Source organism: Mustela erminea, chromosome 5 (assembly GCF_009829155.1).
Source record: "Mustela erminea isolate mMusErm1 chromosome 5, mMusErm1.Pri, whole genome shotgun sequence".
NCBI classification, from domain to species: domain Eukaryota; kingdom Metazoa; phylum Chordata; class Mammalia; order Carnivora; family Mustelidae; genus Mustela; species Mustela erminea.
The window spans coordinates 33917791-33925505 of NC_045618.1; positions in this window are offsets into that span (position 1 = coordinate 33917791).

Genomic DNA, 7715 nt, shown 5'->3' on the forward strand with positions numbered 1-7715 from the left:
GGAATTTGGTAAGTTCAACCCTGACAGATGTTGTCCCTCTTTTATAGATTAGGAAAGTAGGAGAACCTTTAAGCCAAGGAGATGGACCAAATAAGATCAGCAGAAATTGATAATCCCACAGGAGGCAACCGGGTATCAGTTTAGTGATAACTGCAAATTAGCAATAGAAACACCAGATAATAGGGGTTCCAATTTCAAAAAACTTGGGGAAACCATATATATATGGCCAATGAGGTCAGCTGAACCATGGACTTGAACGCATCCACATCTTCATCTCCAGAACCTAGGAATGCTGCCTCCTATGGTGAAAAGGACCGTGCAGATGTGATTCCGTTAAGCATCCTGAGATGGGAAGACTATTCTGCATGATTCGCATGGGCCCAATGTAGTCACAGGGTCCCTGGAAGATGGAGATAGGAGGGTCAGAGTGAGGAAGAAGAGAGGTCATGTAACAGAAGCAGATGTTGAGTGATGTGCTTGGAAGACTGAGACAGGAGCCCTGAACCAGAGGATATCAGTAGCCCCTTGAAGCTGTGAAAGGCAAGGTGGTGGGTTCTTTCCTAGACCCTCTAGAAGGAACTGGCCCTCTCAATATCTTGACTTTCGTCCAGGGAGACAGATTTTGGATGTAAGAGAATAAATGGGCAGTGTTCTAAGCCCCTCAGGTTGTGGTCATTTGTTACAACAGCAGTAAGAAACTGATACAGTCTGTAACTGCTAAGAGATACTGTCTCATTCCTTGGCCGGAAGAGGTTGGGTGGAACAACACTGGCTAGATTATGGGTTGCTTTTAAGTCTCCTCCTTAGCTGCATTCTGGGGGACTGGTGCTAGAGGTGTGCTCTTTTCATGGCAGGGGCAAAACTGGGAGAGAAAACTAGTAGACACTTGCAAAGTCTGTGGCCATTTCAGCTCTGAGACCCCCACTTCTGCCCATCTTCCATGGGTCATATGGCCAACCTTAACATCCGTGGGAACTGGAACTATACATGGTCCAGTCTGGGGGAGGCACGGCAAAAGCACACAGCAAAGGGCAGGGATGTACGATCCTTACATTGGATGAGGGGTAGTAAATAGTTGGGACGTGCCATGGTTTCCTGAAGATCTATAATACACCTTAACATGCGGATAGCTCTGAGAAGTTCTGTAGAAAATAAGCCTGTGTAACGTTGTTCACACAGAGTTCCCCAAGCGTCTTGGAGAACAGAGCCTGACTATTATCCTACAAGGTTAAGATTTTGAGACACATTCATGAAGTTCAAGGGAGAAGAAGACAAGGGGCTTGACTGGGCCTTGAAGAGTGGATTCAAGCAAGGGAGGAGCCTTTCACCACGGGCGGAGCAAAACTGAAACTTTTTTTATATGGGTTCCTGTCCCTTATCCTTGAGGGACCACTTGTCATGGGAATTTTGTCAAATACTCCATTCCCTCAGGATAAGAAGAACCCAAAATGATATCCGTGTTGTCTAAAAGAGCAAACAGCACTGTCTGGGAGTCCAGTCTGTATCAGCCCAAGGGCCTGCTGGAAATTCCTCCAAAGGTGGGCGCTCACCTACCGTCCAAGATCTGGAGCTTCTCCGGTCAACCAGCCTTCCTGAAAATAAGCACAGATTTGGGAAGTATTTCAGACAGAGGTGGTGAAACAGGTTTCCCACCAGAGTTGATCATCAGGCCCACTACTAGAAGTTTTCCCCTTCCTGCGAGCCCCTAGACGAGGAACAGGCAGAGGAGTCGGAAGCAAGCCTCCTGGCGTGGGCTCTGTCAACTCCAGCCCGCGCAAGTGAACAGAGTCACTGACTCCAGGAGGGTCGCAGGGAAAAGCGGGGAGCCTCTTGCTTGCGGGAGGCCTCCACTGCTCTGAGAAACAGGGGTGAGGAGGATGTGCTCTCCTGTGCCCTGCCTGGCTCCCTCCACTGTGAGTCACCGCAGCGCTGCCCGGGGAGGGCTGGCCACTCTGTGGGATGATGACTTATTTGACACACTTAATTAGCCTATTTCCATGTAACATGTTTGAACGGAGGCCATTACAGCCTAATAAAAGGAAACAATAGTGCCATAAATCCCGGGATCAATAGAAGGGAAAGCAGTGAGGCTGAGAGCGGCTTCCTCTGAAAGACCCAGAGGGGCTTCAAGAAAGCAATTCCCCTTGAAATTGAAGGATGAAGGGAAAGAATGTGTGCCCGCTCACCCACGCATTCAGCGAATACTTAGAGGGGGCCCGACTGTGGGCCCGTCTCTCCCTGGAGCCCCATAGAGGCAGACAAAAGGCACAGCCTGGTGGAAGAGAAAGACACAAGAACAGGAATGTCGCCATTCAGTGTGGCTGATGTTATGAACAAGGGCTGGAAAGAGAGATTTCCTGGAGGCAGAATATTTGAATGGGTTTTGAAGGGTAAACAGGAGTTTTCTGGGTGGAGAAGGGAGTCAGGGAGGACAATGCCGAGAGCGGGAGGGGCACAGGGAAAGCACGGGAAAGGGGCATGCTAAGTTTGGGGAACAAAGGATGGGAAAGAAGCGGAGAGAGGCTGCGGCTGGAGAAGCATATTGAGGCACGGTGGATAAGAGCCTACTTTGCCAAGCCGACTTTGGAATTCTTTGTAAATTCAGAGAAGGTGAAGGAGCTCGGAAGGCAGTTACCAGGGACAAGTACTACAGAGAAAACCCCTTGTCTTGATTCATTCGGGACCCTTGGGGGCTGAGTCTGTCTCTCCGGTGATGATAAGAAGAAATCGCACAGGTCTGTGTGTTGCATTCAAGAGGAGAGGCAGATTTTAACTTAACTTGGCCATCAGCCAGTGACTTCACTGCAGACTACTCACTCTAACCATCCGAATTTCAGTTTCTTGATGATAAATGAATGAGTTTTCCTCAGTACCTCTCTCCTTCCCCAAAGCATCCAATCAAGTCCCGTGGATTTCACCACCCCAAATATGTGTCCAACTACGAGGGGTAGTTGAAGCCACCGTCATAAATGGTCACTTGGAAAGTGTCGGAAACCCTGAGTTGGGCTTCTGACTTGCTGTCTTGCTTCCTTGTTAGGCGGGGTCTGCGTCAGGTCTGTGAGGACCCGGGTGGTAGATACTGAGGCTTTGTGAGCCACATGTCTATGCGGCACTTTCTTCTTTGGGGGAAACAACCCGAATGTCCACCAGCTTGATGGCTGGAGAAACCAAATGTGGTATGTTCATTCAATGGGATATTAATTAGCCAAGAAAAGCCATGAAAAGTAAGGCTCTAACGTCACTGAACCTTGAAAACATTATGCTAAGTGAAAGAAGCCAGACACAAAGGGTCATAGATCATAGGTTCTATTTACAGGAAATATCAGGAATAGGTGAATCTGGAGAGACAGAAAGTAGGGCTGGGGCGAGATGGGGGAAATGGGAGGTTGTAGTCAAAGGGTGTAGGGTTTCTTCCTGAAGAGATGAAAATGGTCCAAAATCGACCGTGGTAAAGGTTGCAGAAGTCTGGGAGTACGCTAAAAGCCATTAAATTGTGTACTTCAAATAAGTGAATTATGTGGTATGCAAATTGTTTCCGAGTAAAGTTGTAGGAAAAAAAGATTTTCAGCTCCCAGGCCATACAAAAACAAGCTGTGGACCACATTTGGCTCACAGGCTGTTGTTTGCTGACACGGGGGTTCTATATTCCTGCCAAAATGGATGGTCTAAACTACGGATCTGATTTTGTCCCGCCCCTGTCGGGAGTGCCATCTTCAGTGGCTCCCCATTACCCGAAGGATAAAGAACTAATTCTTTGGCTCTCACACCTGCTCTTCCACACTCGGTCCCCAGCTAGCCTTTCCAGTCTCCTGTCCTTCCGTCCCTCTCCATGCTGCAACCCCATGAACGACTCTTCATATCCACTGACACTTCCCTTGATTTGGTTCCTGTCTTATCCTCTGCCCTCGGGATTCTGGAAGGTTCTTACTTAACTCTCAAACGTTCAGTCAGGTATCCCTTTCCTTTATGGTACCTCCCGCAGTCTTCCCGGGGGAATGGATTGCTACTCGAGTATCGTGTGGTCTTCGATCATATTTACTTAATTAGATATACACTTCCCTTCAGAAGACTGTGAGCTCCTTGGCAGCAGCAAAACAGGAACCCTGTCTTTTCTCCTTGGCCCAACCAGTGCTCAGCACAAGTTCCTGGCGTGCAATCAACATTTAGTAACTGCTTTCTTGAAATGAATTGAAGCCTGGTGAGAAGCGGACTAGCTAAATGGTATCAGAGGAATTCAGCAACATCTCACTGCAGAAAAGGCTCCTGGAGGATGTCTAGTAACCTAAGCCCCTCATTTTCTGGGAGGAAACTTGCTGGAGTCCTCCGGCAAGGAGGGGCTGGGGTTCATCTCAAAATCTGAGTCTCCACCCCTGCCCGCCCCCACCCCCCCACCAGGGGCTCTTGTGTGCACACCTCCGTGTCTTTCCATAATCCCTTCCAACATGAATGCTCTAGGAATCAAGGCAGCTTGCCACAGGCAGGTTTTAAAGCCATCTCCTTGGCTCGGCTCAGCCAAACATCCTGATGGCCTATGCTTCTCTCTGCCTCCCATTCTGGGCACTCTTGAGCTCCCTAGGAGGGGTCAACTACCTCAGGAGTAGCCCGAAGAGCAGGCCAGCTTCTCGTGGCACGGCTGGCTGCAGAAACAGAGAGTGAGGCCCACCTCGTGACGCAGCTGGGGCAGGAGGTTGGACCCCGGCTCAGACTCGGATCCTACAGTTTGATTTATGGCACTGCGTACTTGTTGCACACATGTTTTTCCTACGGCTGGGAACACCCCAGGCTGCCTGCGGTTTTCTCTTTCTTTTATCGTGTGTGTGTGTGTGTGTGTGTGTGTGTGTGTGTGTGTGTCTGAGAGAGACAGAGCCAGAGACAGAAAAAGAGGAAGAGAGCTGTTTCTGAGCCTGGTGCAGGATCAAGGTCCTTATAGGCTGCTAAATAATTTAAGAAGATTCTGGGTCTCACTAAGGCGTGTTTCTTCTGTGCAGGTGCATGTAGAGCTGCCGACCACCTCTGTGGCCTGTCGCTGAGCTCCTACTATGCGCTGTTGTGCTGGGCAGGAACTCTTTGTGGTGGGAGAGACTGTCCTTGTGTGCCAGATGAGGGAGCTGTGACCAGGAGAGGTTTCAAGGCGTGCCTAGGGCCCCGGTTAGCAATGGCGCATCCTACACCCGGAGTTTAGCCTTTGTGTCTGCCTTCTTAGCCCTCGAACCCTCCCCTCCTCTGGCCAGACGCCAGGCTTTTGCCACGACAAACACGCGGTCCCCACCTTCTCCGAGCTTCACTGGAGTTTGTACGGTGCCGTTTGTCACGAACATTGACGAAGACTGACTGAACTCCGAGCTCGTGTTTGGGCCCACGTCTATGCTTTTGTATTGATTCTCTGACTTCTTACGCTGCAGATCAGCTGTTCCACTGTGTCTCATCAGCAGAGGAAGAGATGCAGGACTCGGGAGGTCAAGCAGCACACCCAAGGTCAGCTAGCTGCTGGATGATGGAGCTGGGGTGCGGGCCCTTGTCTCTCATGTCTCAGCTGAAGCCCTTTCTGGCCTGCAGTGCTGGTCCGTGCTATGAGCTCTCTTTCTCCACTGAAACCTCTTGGACCCCATCTCCCGTCACTTCTATGTTAGCTGTGCGTCGGGTCCCTCCCCATCTTAGGTTGTGTTTATATCCTTGTGGCAGTCTCTTGTCTCCATGGGCCGAAACAGCACAACAAACGGGGAGCCAGGCCACATGGGGTCTTTTTGTGGTCTCCCTGGGGCTGGCTTCCGGGGGCCTCAAGTCCTTGCCCATGCCGGGCCCCCCCGCATGGACACCAGCACAGACTGGAGGGGCCTTCCTGTTTTAGAGAGGAGAATTGGAGGCCAGAAAGGACAGGAGTGACTAACCCAAGCACACAGAGAGATTACAGCCCATCGAAGACCAGAAATCGTTGCCCTGGCTGCAAGGTGTGGCTGCAGGTTTGAGGAGACATTTGTCTTTTCCTGTGGGTACTCATGAGCAGGAAGGCAGATGCCAGCTCTTCCAAAGAAGCACATCCTACTGTTCAGTGGTGTTTGAATGGCAAGAAGATTATCTGAGAGGTAGTGAGCTCCCCGTGACAGGAGATGACCAAGTAGAGGCTGTATATATTCCCCCCACTGTGGAGCAGGGTTCAGATTCAAGAGAGCTCAGGGACTTCTGTGCCTATTCAAAGGACCCAGGATGGCAGGGACTTCTGTGCCTACCCAAAGGACCCAGGACACCAGAATCTGACTCTTGCCTTCGTTTCTGGGAGAGTTGGGGAGCAGGAAGGGGTGTGGTATAGCTTCAAAGGTGGAAAAAGCCTTCTGCCTAAAGAGGTCTCCTTGTTGGCCATCAACAAAAGATTTTGTGGGATGCTCTCTGAAATGTAGGTCTGGGCCTTGTTATTTAACCTTAACCCCTGAGGGGTTGTCTAACTAGATGAAAGACCACAGCACTTAGAGGGTGTTAGAGAACCTCCTTCTGGGGAAACGAGCCCAGGAAATGGGCGGCCTGGGCGGGGATTGTCCCCGACACTCAGCTGGAATTGATGGGGCAGATGAAAGTGCAGGAAATGGCCCAGCATTCGATTCTGGGTAGCGGCCTGGACATCGTCCTGGACCAGCAGCTATGGGCCTCAGCATTCAGGGGTCCTTGAAGGCTGGGGTCCGGGGAGGCAGCCTCTTCTGGGAGGTGAAGCAGGTCTAGTTGCTTCTCCTGGCCTGGCGTTTTAGGAGCCATGTCCTTGGGTGAGTCACGTGGCCTCTGAGTGTGGGTTCTTGCTCCAGGCAATGGGGTAGTGACTCTTCCCTCTGGGGGTGGGGAGGGACCATGCTCTGAGAGCAGGTATGTGATGTTCCTAACACTATGTAGGAGGCGGAAGTGGTTTGAATCCCACATCTTGATTTACTGAGGGTGTAGTCCCTCTTCGAAGTGTCTTCCTCAGCTTGGGGCCAGCCCAGACCAAGTGCGGTTTCCTCTCTCTGTATGTGCGTCTGTGTGTGCGTGCGTGCAAGTGTGCATGCGTGTTAGGGACCTGCCGTTCGCTTGCCGCAGGGGGTTCATGTTCACCTGAGGGGCCCTGGACGCTCAGACCTGCCCAACATGCTGAGATGCTCTGGGATCCCTCCAGACAGACTTATACCACAATGAGAGCACATGGGGAGCTCACAGACAGGTGGAAGGGGGGCGGGGATGTTGCCCTTGAAAAATTAAATAATGGTGCAAACCATAGCAAATAAAACCACTTAAGCAACAGAATTCTCTTCATGTTAATTTCGACTCTCATAGATTTTCTTACATCTTTGATGCCTGGTGTTACCTCCGTGTTAGAATCAGGTGTAAGTCTCGGTCTGATTTGACACTAGATCAGCCAAGTTAATTATCTTCTTTGTTTCTAGTTTCTTTCAGAGATCACCTCCCTTTCTAGACTGTTTGTCCCCGTGAACCTTTGAGAATCACTAAGGGTCACCGCTCAGAAAGGAAGATTTCTCTTCCGCAGGCGAGAGACTTGGGATCTAGATGTGGTTCTCCACCAACCCAGCTTTGACAAGCTGCCTCACCTCGCCGGGCCTTGGTTTGCCAGCTCTGTTTGGAGAACAACAGTTCCTTCCCCATCCTCCTACATCTCAGGCACAAACGACGGCTCAGAAGGATGGAAGGAAGGGCTGTGAAATGCTAAGTCAGTCCATTCCAGCAGATTCCAACCTGAG